Here is an 18,936-nt window from a genome sequence, read left to right as displayed (position 1 = left end):
CTCATTGGGAAAGACCCTGACACTGGAAAAGATTGAAGGCAAGAGGAGAAGGGGACGATAGAGGATGAGATGGTTGGATGGCATCACTGACTCGATGGACATGAGTTTGAGCAAACTCCAGGAGACAGTATAGAACAGGGAAGTTTGGCATGGAGTCACAAGAGTTGGACATGACTTAGCAACTGAACAGCAACAGCAAATGGTGAGAGATATGAGAGGAATGTAATTGTGAGTTTTGATTAATTTTCAGTTTATGAATAGACCAAATATTTTCAGATTTATAACTTATTAGACATTTGAGAGATTAGAGGGCTAATAGTATTATTTCTAATTGTCAGTACAGTTGCATTTTTAATGCTTGTTTTCAATGATCCTCTTAATTTTCACTCTTTTGTCTCTTTCCATTATCTTTTATTTTCATACTTTCTCCCTTCCTCCCTTCCTCCTTCCTTCTTCCCTTTTCTTTCTTTCTTCTTCCTCTCTCTGTGTATTCTTGCCATGATTTCTTCTTTTATTCTTATGTTTATTTCATGCACCCTTTTTTGAGAAGATTTAGTAATTTCCACCTACCAATGCAGGAGACACAAAAGAAGAGGATTTGGCACTGGGTTAGGGAGAGCCCCTAGAGTAGGAAATAGCAAAGCAATCCAGTATTCTTTCCTGGAAAATTCCATGGGTAGAGGATTCTGGCGGACTTTAGTCCATGGGGCTCGCAAAGAGGCAGATACAACTGAGCACACAGGAACACACACACAAAAATCTCCATACACTGAAAACACTCAACAATGGATATTCCTTACATTCTGAGCATGGCTATTTATTGTTATTTATCTTATGGTTGCTAAATAAACTATAGGATGCTAGTTATTTTTGAATTTGATATATAGAACAAATCAATTTATATTTATTTATCCTTTTTATTTATTTTTTGGCCACACTGCGTCACTGGTTGCTGGATTTTAGTTCCCTGACCAGGGATCAAACTGAGATCCAAACCGAGGCAGTGAAAGCACCACGTCTTAACCACTGGACAACCATGGAATTTTCAAAACAAATCAATTTTAGTACAAATATATTTCATGAAATGTAATTTGGCATTCTGTATTTTCTCCTTTGCTAATCTGGCTAATCTAATAACATCTTATGAAAGAATAGTAACAGTAATAAAAATCCACAAATCCAGTCACATACATTTTGTCCTCAGACATCCAAGTTTTCTGAAATAGTGTAAATTAAGGAAATGAGCTTCAAAGCAGATGATTCTGAGTTTGAATCATTGTGCAATTCTGATCAAATCACTTCCACTTCACCTCTCAAGCTTTTTTTCCCCTTATTTAAATACAACAGGAATGATTGTAAAAATGTCAAAAGCTTGGTGTGAAAATTAGATGGTATTATATGTAAAGTAACCAGCAATGGTAGTCCTTATATACACCAATTTATTTCAAATTCAGAGGATATAATGTACAAAATATGTCTGTCACATAAAGAGGAAGTCATATACTGAGCTTGCCAAATTGCAAGTCAGAACTTGGAAAGCTGAGAGATAGTTTGAAAATACTCTGTGACAAAAGAGACCAACCTGAGCCAAAATTAAGTTGGTCATTAAGTACTGATCTGTCAGTTAGGACAAGTAGTGAGGGTGAAAAAATATACAAAAATACTGTTTGTCAAGGACAGTACAGAAGAATAGTTTATTTAGGAAGTATTCATTCGCAATCTACTGCAAACCCAAGGTTTTACTCTCATCAGACCAGGAAAGGTCCTGATTTCAAGAAACTGATGAAGGATTCAGTCATAGAGAAAAGAAACCTAAACAAAAATTATAAAACAATGTAATAAAGATAGAAGTGGCATTATTCTCAATTTCAAGCATAACTTCTGGAAAAAAGTGATCACTGACTTAAGACTTAAAATTTAGCAGAACTGAATGAGAGAGAGGAGGATAAAGAAAACATATCAGGAGGCCATAAGTAAAGCATCAATTGTGTGAGTACGTTACTATAAGTAGTTAAATACTTTTAAATCTAAAATGTGATGGAAAAAGATTCAAGAGATAAGGAGAGAGTCTAGTATGTTCAAAGCAAATTAGCAACAGTATATGCACTTTTTAAGAACTCATTAACATCAGGAGATTCATCATAATTTTGCCATTGAAGGCAGTTTTCCAGCCACTGAAGACTCCCTGTAGGAAAAGGTGAAGAATGAGAGAAGGCAGGCATAAGGAGAGGCATGTTGTACTCTAGGAATGGGGCTAGATGATGCCAAACATGTCCACAGTGACTCACAGAATCACATGTTATAATGTTGAAATTTGCTTAGAATTTCCAGAGAATATATATATAAATATTATATATATATAATATATATAACATTATTATATCATATATAATATATATAAAATATATATTATATATATATATATATATACACATATATAAAACTTACATTCAGATTCAAAATCTGAGGGTTAAGGAATAAAGTCTTACCTAACAATTTAGTTTTGAGAAAAAATAGTAAATTAAGAAATTGTTGAAATCTCTTAGAATCATTCTAACCCCTTCCCTCAGGGTAAGATGTAAAGGAAAAGGGAGAAATTCAATAGATTGAAAAAGAACTTTTGGGAAACTCTTTAAGCAGAGCTAAACTCTTTCTCTTCCTCTTTTCCCTTCTCTCCTCTGCAAGAACAGTCAATCTTTTATGTAGGGAAAAGCATGCATGCATCTTGGGGAGGAGGGAAGGAGTTGGGGAAGGTCTGAGCAGGGCAAGTAGGATCTAGCCTGGCCTGGAGTACAGAGCCTGAGTCATGATGAGTGGTGGAGAAGGGTGACTGTCTGGGCAGAGGTGGGGATGACCTGGTAGGGAGTTTAGATCCAAACAGGATGGAGGAGGGCAGCTTGGGTGCCCTTGTTCATTGTGTCAGAGTGTAATCAAGATGTAGAGTACGTGGGATGGCATGGGGCAGCCCAGCACTGGATGGCAGAGTTTGGATGGGTTGGATCGAACATCCCTGGAGGAGAGGGTATTTGAAGTGACATTTCAAAGAAGTTGTCAATGAGGTGAGATACACACATGCTGGAGGATGCCAGAAGGCAAATGTGTGAGGGGAGGGCAGCCACATGAGAGCAGCCTGTCCCTGCTTCTCATGCCTGACTGTTGGGAAGGGGGCTTCAGATGCAGAGTCTGCTTAGCAGGTATGTCAGAACCCAAGGGCTGGGGAGGGCATCTGAAAGAGGGGCAACAGAGCATGGCACCCTGCAGCTGGAGTGAGGCCAGGTGTCCACAGTGAGGAGGAACTGGCTGTGCTGATGGACGATTAATGTTATGTGGATGAGGTGGTTTAAAAAAAAATTAAATGTACTAATAATTCAATATATGAAAATAAATAACATAAGAAGAACAGATACCATTTTATTGCAAATCTGAAAGTGACTAAAAAAATAAATCTTAAAAGTTATCATGAGAAAAAATAGCTCTTGTATCAATAACTTCATATGGTGACAGATGGAAACAACTTATTGTGGTCATCACTGCACATTGTATACAACTGTTGAATCTTTATGACATTCACCTGAATGTTGCACATCAATTATGTACAATTGAATGTTGTGTGTCACTTATGAAAAGAAAAGAGAAAGTGAAAATGTTTGTTGCTCACTCGTGTCCGACTCTTTGGGACCCCACCAGGCTCATCTGCCCATGGTATTCTCTAGGCAAGCATACTGGAGGAGGTAGTCATTCCCTTCTCCAGGAGATCTTCCTGATCCAGGGATCAAATTCAGGTCTCCTGAACTACAGGCAGATTCTTTACCATCTGAATCACCAGGAAAGCCCAATTATACTTCAGTTCAAAGAATTAATGAGATTCACATTTCTCACTGTCAGAGAAAGGGATATATATATATATTTTTTTTTTCTTTTTTTTTCTTTCAAAGAAGCAAGTTAAGGTGAACACTGAAGATTTAGATGGGAATTAGATTTTTCAGTCTAATGCTCTCCTAACTGAGCTATTCCGGCTAGCTTGGGTGAGAATTAGAAGTATTGTTGTTAACACTTGTCTTCAGTATAAAGAAATACATGAAAATAACTCAGCTGTGAATGTGTATAGTTTCTGCATAACTACCGACATATCTATGTAGATTGCATATATACCTATACTTACACACACACACACACACACACACACACACATGTATATAATGTGTGTGTATATCTACATTCTGTAGTTCTGTTTGCAGAGAGGTCCTGGTAGCAGAGACACACCAATAGTAATGAGCTTGGCTTGCACCCACTTTTGGGTTTCACCAGTGGCTCAGTGGTAAAGAATCTGCCTGCAATGCAGGAGAAGCTCTATCCTTGGATCAGCAAGATCCCCTGGAGGCGGGCATGGCAACCCACTCCAGTATTCTTGCCTGGAGAATCTCATGAGCAGAGGAGCCTGCAAGGCCATAGTCCATAGGGTCACCAAGAGTCAGACATGACTGAAGTGACTGAACATGCACACAAGGCATCCACTTGTATCTTCTAAAGAACATTCTCCAACAAAAGAAATTAGGGTTTTTATGGAGGGGGCTGATTTGATTCCAGTGCATGAAGCATGAAAAGAACAAACAAGTTGTGGGGTGTGTGTGTGTGTGTGTGTGTGTGTGTGTGTATCTGATCAGAAACAAGGAAGTGCTCAAAAAGTGATGTGTTAAAAGGAGGGTGTTCCTACTGGGCAACTCTGAGACAATTGGAGAATCAAATAATTAAAAATAAGAAGAAACTGTACTTACTTGTCAAAACTCTTCAGTGAAGACTGTCATAGATTTCTACAAGTGCCTACCATGCAATGAATATGATTTATTGATCTCCTGAGCTTATAGGTGGATATTGATACTTGGCATAGCAATCATTTTCAGGCATTTTCAAAGATAAATTGTGTAAAATATTACAGATCAGCATGAAGAGTACTCACAATCCATCTTGAAGATAAGGAATACCAACTTTGAACCCCAACCAAATAAAGTACTATTCCTTAAAAATAATTTCTTTATTTTCAGTGGACCTGTGTTTCAAAAAATAGTAATTTTTAAATAGTAATTTTTAAAAATTTCATTAATAATAGTTGTGGAAACCTATTTTTCCAGAACATCTAGCTAAGATAATCAATACAGATGGCTACAGTAAACAACAGATTTTCAATGTAGACCAAAGTGCCTTATGTTGGAAGAAGATGTCATCCAATCAATGTCTGGCTTCAGAGCATCAAAGGACAGGCTGACTCTCTTGTTAGGGGCTAATGCAGCTGGTGATTTTAAGTTGAAGCCAAGGCTCATTTACCATTCTGAAAATCCTAGGGCCCTTAAGGATTACACTAGATTTTGTTTCCCTGTGTTCTATAAATGGAACAGTAAAGCCTGAATGACAGCACATCTGTTTATACAACATGGTTTGCTGAATATTTTAAGTCCCTTGATGAGAGCTAGTGCTCAGAAGAAAACCTTCCTTTCAAAATATTACTGCTCCTTGATAGTACACCTGGTCACTCAAGAGCTCTGATGGAAATGTACAATGAGATTAATATTGTTTTTATGCCTAATAATATGACATCCACTCTGAAACCCATGGATCAAAGAGAAATTTTGATTTTCAAGTTTTTTATTAAGAAATAAAGTTTGTAAGGTCATTGCTGCCATTGACAGCAATTCCTCTGATAGGTCTAGCAAAGTAAATTGAAAACCTGCTGGAGAGGATTCACTGTTCTAGCTGCCATGATGAACTTCATGGAAAGAGGGCAAAATACCAACATTAAAACAGTTTGAAAGAGTTGATTCCAACCTTCATGACTTTGAGGCTTCAAGACTTCAGTGGAAGCAGTAAATGCAAATCTGATAGAATTTGCAAGAGTACTAGAGTTAGTCCTGAAGGGGAGCCTGAAAATGTGACTGAATTGCTGCCATCTCATGATAACACTGGAATGGATAAGTTGCTTCTCATGGATGCGCAAAGACAGTGGTTTCTTGAGATAGAATCTACTCCTGATGAAGATGCTCTGAAGATAGTTGAAATGGCAACAAAGCATTTAGTTTATTCCATAAACTTAGTTGCTCAAAGTAGAGGCAGGATTTGAGAGGATTGACTCCAGTTTTGAAAGCAGTTCTACTGTGGATAAATTCTATCAAATGGCATTGCCTGCTACAGAGAAATCCTGTCCATGAAAGGATGTGGCAAACTTCACTGTTGTCTTATTTTAAGAAATAACACAGCCACCCCAACTTATAGCAAACACTACCCTGATCAGTCAGGTGCCAACAACACTGAGGCAAGACCCTTCACCAGAAAAAAGATTATGGCTTGTTGGAGTCTCAGATGATGGTTAGCATTTTTCAGCAACAAAATCTTTTAAATTAAAGTATCAGTTCACTTCAGTTGTTGTCATGTCTGACTCTTTGCAGACCCATGGTCTGCAGCACACCAAGCTTCCCTATCCATCACCAACTCCCAGAGCTTGCTCAAGCTTATGTCCATTGGGTCGGTGATGCCATCCAAACATCTCATCCTCTGTCATCCCCTTCTCCTCCTGCCTTCAATCTTTCCCAGCACCAGGGTCTTTTCCAGAGTCAGTTCTTCGCATCAGGTGGCCAAACTATTGGTGTTTCAGCTTTAAAGAATGTACACTGTATTTTTAGATGTAATGCTGTTGTAGACTTCATAGACTACAGTACAATTTAAGCATAAATTTAATATGCAATGGGAAACCAAAAAAGTTGTGACCTGTTTTACTGAGATGTTATCTTCACTGTGGTCTGGAACAAGAGCTGCAGAATTTTCCTAGATAGCTCTGCATCTATATAGTATCCTCATTTCCATTAATATATCTTTAGCCATCAAATATAATTCCAGGTCAATTATATATTTCAGGAGGCATTAATCATTTTAAAATACTGAATGCAATTGTGCAAATGCAGATTACAGACATTTCCTAAACTATACTTTTTTTTTTTTTTAAAGACAATAATCTGATGGTGTTGAAGTTTAATGAAATAATTGTAAATCAGCATGCTCTACTGGAGTTAAGATCATTTATCAAATCTATTGTGGGTGACAACAAACTGTGGAAAAATTTTAAAGATATGGGAATACCAGACCACCTGACATGCCTCCTGAGAAATCTGTATGCAGGTCAAGAAGCAACAGTTAAAATTGAACATGGAAAAACAGATTGGTTCCAAATCAGAAAAGGAGTACATCAAGGCTGTATATTGTCACCCTGCTTATTTAACTTATTTGCAGAGTACATCATGAGAAATGTTGGGCTGGATGAAGCACAAGCTGGAATCAAGATTTCTAGGAGAAATATCAATAACTCAGATATGCAGATGACACCACCCTTATGGCAGAAAGGGAAGAAGAACTAAAAGCCTCTTGATGAAAGTGAAAGAGGAGAGTGAATAAGTTTGTTTAAAACTCAACATCCAGAAAAGTAAGATCATGGCATCTGGTCCCATCACTTCATGGCAAATATATGGGGAAACAATGGAAACAGTGACAGACTTTATTTTTCTGGGCTCCAAAATCACTGCAGATGGTGACTGAAGCCATGAAGGTAAAAGACACCTACTCCTTGGAAGAAAAGTTATGACCAATCTAGACAGCATATTAAAAAGGAGAGACATTACTTTGACAACAAAATTCTATCTATTCAAGGCTATGGTTTTTCCAGTAGTCATGTATGGATGTAAAAGCTGGACTCTGAAGAAAGCTGAGTGCCAAAGAATTGATGCTTTTGAATTGTGGTATTGGAGGAGACTCTTGAGAGTCCCTTGGACTGCAAAGAGCTCAAACCAGTCCATCCTGAAGGAAATCAGTCCTGAATATTCATTGGAGGGACTGATGCTGAAGCTGAAACTCCAACACTTTGGCCACCTGATGCAAAGAACTTACTCTTTTGAAAAGACCCTGATACTGGGAAAGATTGATGGTGGGAGGAGAAGGGGACAGAGGATGAGATGGTTGGATGACATCACTGACTCAATGGACATGAGTTTGAGTAAACTCTGGGAGTTGGTGATGGGGAGGGAGCCCTGGTGTGCTGCAGTCCATGGGACTGCAAAGAGTTGGACCCAACTAAGTGACTGAACTGAACTGAACCTAATCTATTACAGTTATATCCCCAAAAATAATCTTTTGCTGTTTATCAGGGGATCTTTGAAGATGAGTGAGGAAGAAAAAGGGAATAGGAGTAATGGGAATGGGACTAGTGATGTTGGTGACTGTCTACATCAAAGATTTAAATGAATCAGTAAAATACCTACTGCAAACCTAGCTCAAGGATTGTTGTCAGAAGCACTCATCAGCATCATGCTGAGTGAATGGGTGTTTGAGATGGCAGTGCATGGTATCAATTGTACTGAACATGCTCATCACTTGTTCCTGACCATAAAATTAGAGGATTGACTACATTATTTCCAATTTTCATTCTCTTCAATATTGCTGTTGTTTAGTCACTAAGTCATGTCCAACATTTTGTGACCCCATGGACTGTAGCCCATCAAACTGCTCTGTCCATGGGATTTCCCAGGCAAAAATATCGGAGTGGGTTGCCATGTCCTTCTCTAGGAGATCTTCCCAACCCACGGATCAAACTTGTTTCTCCCGAATTTCAGACAGATTCTTTACCCATGAGCCACCAGGCAGCTCCATTCCCTTCATTACACTTTGAAAATATAGAACTAACTTAGATTTACAGGTGATAAAATAATTTCATATTTATTTATTTATTTATTTTATTATTATTTTTTTTTTCCAGTGGGTTTTGTCATACATTGATATGAATCAGCCATGGATTTACATGTATTCCCAATCCCGATCCCCCCTCCCACCTCCCTCTCCACCCGATTCCTCTGGGTCCTCCCAGTGCACCAGGCCGGAGCACTTGTCTCGTGCATCCCACCTGGGCTGGTGATCTGTTTCACCATAGATAGTATACATGCTGTTCTTTTGAAACATCCCACCCTCACATTCTCCCACAGAGTTAAAAAGTCTGTTCTGTATTTCTGTGTCTCTTTTTCTGTTCTGCATATAGGGTTATCGTTATCACCTTTCTAAATTCCATATATATGCGTCAGTATGCTGTAATGTTCTTTATCTTTCTGGCTTACTTCACTCTGTATAAGGGGCTCCAGCTTCATCCATCTCATTAGGACTGGTTCAAATGAATTCTTTTTAATGGCTGAGTAATAGTCCATGGTGTATATGTACCACAGCTTCCTTATCCATTCATCTGCTGATGGGCATCTAGGTTGCTTCCATGTCCTGGCTATTATAAACGACAGCCCTCAGATTGGGAGAAAATAATAGCAAATGAAGAAACAGACAAAGGATTAATCTCAAAAATATACAAGCAACTCCTGCAGCTCAATTCCAGAAAAATAAATGACCCACTCAAAAAATGGGCCAAAGAACTAAACAGACATTTCTCCAAAGAAGACATACAGATGGCTAACAAACACATGAAAAGATGCTCAACATCACTCATTATCAGAGAAATGCAAATCAAAACCACAATGAGGTACCATTACACACCAGTCAGGATGGCTGCTATCCAAAAGTCTACAAGCAATAAATGCTGGAGAGGGTGTGGAGAAAAGGGAACCCTCTTACACTGTTGGTGGGAATGCAAACTAGTACAGCCGCTATGGAAAGCAGTGTGGAGATTTCTTAAAAAACTGGAAATAGAACTGCCATATGACCCAGCAATCCCATTTCTGGGCATACACACTGAGGAAACCAGATCTGAAAGAGACACGTGCACACCAATGTTCATCGCAGCACTGTTTATAATAATTTCATATTTAATTGGTTCATATTAACTTAAAAACATATAAAAGTTTTAGACTGACTTTCCTAAATGTTGTATATCTGAGAGATAGAAATATGGACACTCTGTGAAGTTTGAATTCAAGTGTACTGGGTTTAATTCCTGCTTATTAATTAAGTCCTTAATAAGATCTGTGAGTTTGTCTTTACTTACAAAATGACTTCTTTATGATATTGTATGTATGTAAATGCAGAGGAACCAGAGATCAAATTGCCAACATCCTTTGGATCATAGGGGCTTCCCTTATGGCTCAATGGTAAAGAGCCTGTTTGCAATGTGGTGACCTGGGCTCGATCCCTGGATTGGGAAGATCCTCTAGAGAAGGAAATGTCAACCCACTCCAGTATTCTTGCCTGAAGAATTTCATGGACAGAGGAGCCTGATAGGCTATGGTCAGTGGGGTCGAAAAGAGTTCGACACCACTGAGCAACTAACACTTTCATACTCACATCATAGAAGAAGAAAGATAATTCCAGAAAAACACCTACTTCTGCTTCATTGACTACACTTTAAAGCCTTTGGATGTGTGTATCAAAACAAACTATGGAAAATTCTTCAAGAGATGGGAATAGCAGACCACATTACTTGCCTCCTGAGGAAACTGTATGCAGGTCAAGAAGCAACAGTTAGAACTGGACATGGAACAGACTGGTTCCAAATTGGGAAAGGAGTACATCAAGGCTGTGTATTGTCACCCTGCTTATTTAACTTATATGCAGAGTGCATTATACAAAATGCTAGGCTGGATGAATCACAAGCTAAAGTCAAGATTTCCAAGAGAAATATCAGCAACTTCATTATATAGATGAAACAATCATAATGGCAGAAAGTGATGAGGAACTAAAGAGCTTTCTGATGACAGTGAAATAAGAGAGTGAAAAAGTTGACTAAAACGTCAACATTCAAACAACTAAAATCATGACATCTTGTCCAGTCACTTCATGGCAGATAGATGGGAAAAAAATGGAAATAGTGACAGACTTCATTTTATTGTGCTCCAAAATCACAGTCATGAAATTAAAAGACACTTGATTCTTTAAAGAAATCTTTGACAAACCTAAGGAGCTTATTAAAAAGTAGAGACATTACTTTGCCTACAAAGATCCATCTAGTCAAAGCTATGGTTTTCCAGTAGTCATGTACGGATGTGAGAGTTGGACCATAAAGAAGGTCGAGTGCCGAAGAACTGATGCCTTCAACTGTGGCACTGGAGAAGACTCTTGAGAATCCCTTTGACAGCAAGAAGATCAAACCAGGCAACCAAAAAGGATATTAGTTCTGAATATTCATTGGAAGGATTGATGCTGAAGCTTCAGCTTCAATACTTTGACCACCTGATGCAAAGAAGCAACTCACTGGAAAAGACCCTGATGCTGGGAAAAATTGAAAAGGAGAAGGAGACAACAGAGGATGAGATGGTGTGATGGTATCACCAACAATAGACATAAGTTTGAGTAAACTCCAGGAGATGTTAAGGACAGGGAAGCACAGAGAGCTGCAGTCCATGGGGTTGCAAAGAGTTGGGCAGACTGAACAACAGGAACAATGTATGATTATATGGAAATTTATATCTTAAAAGATCTAGTTTCTTTAAATTAATTTTTAAATGTTATTTGGAGTATAATTACTTTACAATATTGTGATGGTTTTTTGCCATACATAGAAATGAATTAGCCATGGGTACACATGACCTAGAATGATGATAGTAACACTGTCACTCATTTCTGACAGTTATTATTATTATTTTTTTTTTTCATTTTGTGCTTACTATGGTTGTTTTTTAACAGTGAACAGTGCAAAGAAATAGAGAGAAAGAATAGAATGGGAAAGACTAGAGATCTCTTCAAGAAAATTAGAGATGCCAAAGGGAATATTTCAGGCAAATATGGGCATAATGAACAGAAAAGGCATGGATTTAACAGAAGCAGAAGATATTAGGAAGAGGTGGCAAGAATACAGAGAAGAACTACACAAAAAAATAAAAGATCTTCATGACCCAGATAACCACGATGGTGTGATCACTCACCTAGAACCTGATATTCTAGAAAGTGAAGTCAAGTGGGCCATAGGAAGCATCTCTAGGGACAAAACAGTGGAGGTAATGGAATTCCAGTTGAGCTATTTCAAATCTTACAAGACGATCTGTTAAAGTGCTGCACTCAATATGCCAGCAAATCTGGAAAACTCAGCAGTGGCCACAGGACTGTAAAAACTCAGTTTTCATTCCAATTCCAAAGAGGAGCAATGTCAAATAAGGTTCAAACTATCCCACAGTTGCACTCATTTCACATGCTAGCAAAGTAATGCTCAAAGTCCTTCAAGCAAGGCTTCAACAGTATGTGAATAGAGAACTTCCAGATGTACAAGCTAGATTTAAAAAAGGCAGAACACCAGAGATGAAATTGCCAACATCATAGAAAAAACTAGAGAATTCCAGAAAAATATCTACTTTTGATTCATTGACTATGCTATAGCCTTTGACTCTATGGATCACAACAAACTGTGGAAAATTCTTTAAGAGATGGAAATACCAGACCACCTTAGCTACCTCCTGAGAAACCTGTATGTAGGTCAAGAGTCAACAGTTAGAATTGAACATGGAACAATGGACTGGTACAAAATTGGGAAACAAGTACGTCAAGGCTGTATATTGTCCCCCTGCTTATTCAACTTCTATGCAGATCACATCATGCAAAATATCAGGCTGGATGAAGCACAAGCTTGAATCAAGATTGCCGGGAGAAATATGAACAACCTCAGATATGCAGATTATATCACCCTTATGGCAGAAAGCAAGTTATAGGGTCTCTTGGACTTTAATTAAAGAGGAATGAAAGAGCCTCTTGATGAAAGTGAAATAGGAGAATGAAAAAGCTGACTTAAAACTCAACATTCAAAAAAAATCAGATCATGGCATCCAGTCCCATCACTTCAAGGCATATATATGGGGAAACAATGGAAACAGTGACAGACTTCATTTCCTTGGGCTCCAGAATCACTGTAGATGGTGACTGCAGCCATGAAATTAAAAGATGCTCGTTCCTTGGAAGTAAAGCAATGACAAACCTAGACAGTGCATTAAAAAGCAGAGACATTACTTTGCCTACAAAGGTTTGTATAGTCAAAACTATTGTTTTTCTAGTAGTCAGATATGGATGTGAGACCTGGACAATAAAAAAGGCTGAGCTTCAAAGAATTGATGCCTTAAACTATGGTGCTGGAGAGGACTTTTGAGAGTCCCTTGGACAGCAAGGCAATCAAACCAATACATCCTAAAGGAAATCAACTCTGAACATTCATTGGGAAGACTGATGCTGAAGCTGAAGTTTCACTACAGGCCACCTGTTGCAGACAGCCCACTCACTGGGAAAGACCCTGATGCTGGAAAAGATGAAGGCAGGAAGAGAAGGGGATGACAGAGGATGAGATGGTTGGATGGCATTAACAACTCAATGGACATGAGTTTGAGCACTCTCCAGGAGGTGGTGAAGGAGAGCAAACCTGGTGAGCTTCAGTTCATGTGGTCACAAGGTGTAGGACATGACTGAGTGACAGAAAGACAACAAATGCCTTGATTTTTATAATACTTGTGTCCACATTACTTCCTCCTTTTTAAGTAGTTTCCTTTTCATGTCTTTTATAACTTTAGTTTTATAGCTGCTTCTCTACATTTGTGATCCATAGAGGATATTTTCAGTATAAATACTGATACATTTAACAGTCAAAATATATAATATGAGATATGAACTCCTGGAAGAAAACATGTAAATGCTCCTTTTACCTTAGCCTGATGAGAAACTTGAAGTATGAACAATTGATCTTTAAAATGAGAAGTCAATGAATAAATTGCCTAAGGAAAAAGAAAAGAAACTTGGTAAGAAATATACTCTGTTTTTATTAACAAAGTCCCTGTAACAATTATATAGATACCTTGATTACATCAATTTAAAAATATTGTATTGCTGTCATAGGTTTTAAATATAATATGAAAGACAGAAAAATCAACTTTATAGCCAATGTGGAATGGATATCCCCCAGGAAACATTCCCTAATGCTGAAAACTGGATGAATTGGAGGCCAGAAATGAGGCAAAAAAAAAAAAAAAATGTTATTTCTTACAGCATAATTTATCACAACACATGCAATTCAGTCGCTCAGTCATATCCGACTCTTTGCGACCCCATGAACCGCAGCACACCAGGCTTCCCCATCCATCACCAACTCCCGGAGTCTACCCAAACCCATGTCCATTGAGTCGGTGATGCCATCCAACCATCTCATCCTCTGTCGTCCCCTTTTCCTCCTGCCTTCAATCTTCCCCAGCATCAGTCTTTTCATATGAGTCATCTCTTCACCTCAGGTGGCCAAAGTATTGGAGTTCCAGCTTCAACATCAGTCCTACCAATGAACACCCTGGTCTGATCTCCTTTAGGATGGACTGGTTGGATCACCTTGCAAGGCCAAGAGACTCTCAAGAGTCTTCTCCAACACCACAGTTCAAAAGCATCAATTCTTCTGCCCTCAACTTTCTTAATAGTCCAACTCTCACATCCATACATGATGACAGGAAAAATCGTAGCCTTGAATAGACAGATGTTTATTGACAAAGTAATGACTCTGCTTTTCAATATGCTGTCTAGGTTGGTCATAACTTTCCTTCCAAGGAGTAAGTGTCTTTTAATTTCATGGCTGCAATCACCATCTGCATTGATTTTGGAGCCCAGACAATAGTCAGTCACTGTTTCCCCATCTATTTGCCATGAAGTGATGGGACCAGATGCCATGATCTTAGTTTTCTGAATGTTGAAATTTAACCCAACTTTTTCACTCTCCTCTTTCACTTTCATCAAGAGGCTCTTTAGTTCTTCTTCACTTTCTGCCATAAGGGTGGTGTCATCTGCATATCTGAGGTTATTGATATTCCACCTGGCAATCTTGATTCCAGCTTGTGCTTCCTCCAGCCCAGCGTTTCTCATGATGTACTCTTCATATAAGTTAAATAAGCAGGGTGACAATACACAACCTTGACCTACTCCTTTTCCTATTTGGAACCAGTCTGTTGTTCCATGTCCAGTTCTAACTGTTGCTTTCTGACCTGCATAAAGGTTTCTCAAGGGGCAAGTCAGGTGGTTTGGTATTCCCATCTCTTTCAAAATTTTCCACACTTTATTGTGATCTACATAGTCAGAGGCTTTGGCATAGTCAATAAAGCAGAAATACATGTTTTTCTGGAACTCTCTTGCTTTTTCAATGATCCAGAAGATGTTGGCAATTTGATCTCTGGTTCCTCTGTCTTTTCTAAATCCAGCTTGAACATCTGGAAGTTCACGGTTCACGTATTGCTGAAGCCTGGCTTGGAGAATGTTGAGCATTACTTTACTAGCGTGTAAGATGAGTACAATTGTGTGGTAGTTTGAGCATTCTTTGGCATTGCCTTTCTTAGGGATTGGAATGAAAACTGACCTTTTCCAGTCCTGTGGTCACTGCTGAGTTTTCCAAATTTGCTGGCATATTCAGTGCAGCACTTTCACAGAATCATCTTTTAGGATTTGAAATAGCTCAACTGGAATTCCATCAACTCCACTAGCTTTTTTCATAGTGATGTTTCCTAAGGCCCACTTGACTTCACATTCCAGGATGTCTGGCTCTAGGTGAGTGATCACACCATTGTGATTATCTGTGTCATGAAGATCTTTTTGTACAGTTCTTCTGTGTACTCTTGTCACCTCTTCTTAATATCTTCTGCTTCTGTTAAGTCCCTACCATTTCTTTCATTCATTGAGCCCCTCTTAGCATGAAGTGTTCCCTTGGTATCTCTAATTTTCTTGGAGAGATCTCTAGTCTTTCCCATTCTATTGTTTTCCTCTATTTCTTTGCACTGATCGCTGAGGAAGGCTTTCTTATAATCTCCTTGCTATTCTTTGGAACTGTGCATTCAAATGGGTGTATCTTTCCTTTTCTCCTTTGCTTTTCACTTCCCATCTTTTCACAGCTATTTGTAAGGCCTCCTCAGACAGCCATTTTGCTTTTTTGCATTTCTTTTTCTTGGGGATGGTATTGCTCCATGTCTCCTGTACAATATCATGAACCTCCATCCATAGTTATTCAGGCACTCTCTATCAGATCTAGCCCCTTAAATCTATTTCTCCCTTCCACTGTGTAGTCGTAAGCGTTTTGATTTAGGTCACACCTGAATGGTGTAGTGGTTTCCTGCTCTTTCTTCAAATTCAGTCTGAGTTTGGCAATAAGGAGCTCATGATCTGAGCCACAGTCAGCTCCCAGTTTTGTTTTGCTGACTGTATAGAGCTTCTATATCTTTGGCTGCAAAGAATATAATCAGTCTGATTTCGGTGTTGACCAACTGGTGATGTCCATGTGTAGAGTCTTCTGTTGTGTTGTTGGAAGAGAGTGTTTGCTATGACAAGTGCGTTCTCTTGGCAGAAGTCTATTAGTCTTTGTCCTGCTTCAGTCTGTACTCCAAGTCCAAATTTACCTGTTACTACAGGTGTTTCTTAAATTCCTACTTTTGCATTCCTGTCCCCTATAATGAAAAAGACATCTTTTTTGAGAGTTAGTTCTAGAAGATCTTGTAGGTCTTCATAGAACTGTTTAACTTCAGCTTCTTCAGTGTTAGTGGTCAGGGCATAGACTTGGATTACCGTGATATTGAATGGTTTGCCTTGAAAACATACAGAGATCATTCTGTCACTTTAGAGATTGCATCCAAGTACTGCATTTCAGACTCTTTTGTTGACTATGATGGCTACTCCATTTCTTCTAAAGGATTCCTTCCCACAGTGGTAGATATAATGGTCGTCTGAGTTAAATTCACCCATTCCAGTCCATCTTAGTTTGCTGATTCCTAGAATGTTGATATTCACTGTTGTCATCCCATTTGACAACTTCCAATTTGCCTTGTTTCATGGACCTAACATTCCAACTTCCTATGCAATATTGCTCTTTACAGCATTTAACCTTGCTTTTATTACCAGTCCCATCCACAACTGGGTGTTGTTTTTGCTTTGGCTTTCAGAATTATTGTTATTAAATAAAATAAGAAGAGAAAATTATTATGTTTAACAATGTTTGTTTTTCCAAACTTAACTTCTAAAATATAATAAGCAATAGAGAAGCAATACTGTTGGGCAAGGATTACTGAACTATACGACTCAATGGCCAAGCTACAGGAGAGTTTTAAATGGTTGAAAAAAAATGAATAAGAATAAACAAAATAGATGCAGCTGCAAGAGAGACTCTACAATCTCTAAACTCTGATATAGTTACTATTAACTCTTTTCTGAATTAATTTATTTAATTGGAGGCGAATTACTTTACTATATTGTAGTGATTTTAGCCATACATTGACATGAATCAGCCATGGGTGTACATGTGTCCCCCATCCTGAAACCCCCTCCCACCTCCATTCCCATCCCATCCTCAGGGTCAACCCAGTGCACCAGCCCTGAGAACCCTGTCTCATGCATCAAGCCTGGACTGGTGATCTGTTTCACATATAGTAATATACGTGTTTCAGTGCTATTCTCTCAATTCATCCTACCCTTGCCTTCTCCCACAGAGTCCGAAAGACTGTTCTTTACATCTGTGTCTCTTTTGCTGTCTCACATATAGGGTCATCATTACTATCTTCCTAAATTCCATATATATGCATTAGTATACTATATTGGTGTTTTTCTTTCTGACTTACTTCACTGTGTATAATAGGCTCCAGTTTCATCCACCTCATACTGTTAACCCTTTACAAAAGAAGTTTGCAGATCTCTAATTGAAGACATATATTTTAATTAATTTGTTGTTTTTATTTCAAGTGAATTTTCTAAATAAGATCTTATAACTCATTTTCTTTTTGATTAAGTGTGGAAATGGATAATAGTAACTGTTTTAGTATGTTTAAGTGTCACTATTACTTATATCATTTAGTCAGAATAGGAGCTAATTATCAGTTTAAGCTTCTGACAGAAGAGGTACTTTAAAGGCAAGAACCAAGATGACATGGCCTAAAAAAGGTGGAACTCAAAATTGGGTAAAAAATACAAAAGGAACCCAAAGTTTCATCACTTTCTAGATATCTGGGCAACAAGTTAAGAAAATTGCACATGCGTACACAGATACAATCAGAATCAAACAATCATAATAAGTGCTCATGAATATTTCTTAAATATCACCATTTTATATAGTGCAATTTAGAAGACATTGAAGTATATTAGGCTTGGGTTCAATTAAAGCCAATGAGGTATATAACTTTCTATAATAAGAAAAATATATTGATGTTGCATGAATATTAACTCATATGCTTACAGTTGTTACCTGAATTATAAGTTTGTCGTTGGTCTCTAAATTATTAGGAAATGAATTTTTGAAATGAATTATTTAGCATGAATTATTTGCAAGATAGAAACCAATAACCCGAGAGTCTGCACTCAGGCACCTCCTGAGATGCAGTTTCACTTAGGATGAGTCTGGTGCCATGAGGCATTAAGAATACTGCCTATTCCCGATGCCTTTCCAAGACAACAATAACAACAACATAGAGAAAAGCTCCTGAGTGTTCATTATGAGCTAGGCAACTAGTAAAAATTATACATAGATTGTCTAAGAGCTTTGGTATAGATTATTATTGGTCAGATAGAAGACAGCTTTACTGATTGATACTACAAGGGACAGACTATGATTGCAAAAGATGTTAGACTGGAAGATTATTATAACAATACAAGTAATAATCCAAAAGACTATTTGTTAACATTCTAGTGTTGGCCAATGCCTATTTTGGAGAGTATTTAGCTTTAAAGCTGCTTTAATTTTCATGGGTGGGCTTCCTGGGTGGCTCAGTGGTAAGGAGTCTGCCTGGCATTGCAGGAGACATGGGTTCAGTCCCTGGGTTGGGAAGATCCCCTGGAGAAGGAAATGGCTCCATGAACCCATTCCAGTGTTCTTACTTAGGAAATCCCCAGGACAGAGAAGGCTGGTTGGCTACAGTCCACAGGAAGGCAAAAGATTTGGACCTAACTATGTGACTGAGCACTCAGAAATGTTAAATAGCAGTTTTCTTTTAGGCC

This window comes from Dama dama, chromosome 14 (genome assembly GCF_033118175.1).
Source record: "Dama dama isolate Ldn47 chromosome 14, ASM3311817v1, whole genome shotgun sequence".
Classification (NCBI taxonomy): Eukaryota; Metazoa; Chordata; class Mammalia; order Artiodactyla; family Cervidae; genus Dama; species Dama dama.
Note: the sequence above shows the minus strand (reverse complement) of the source record.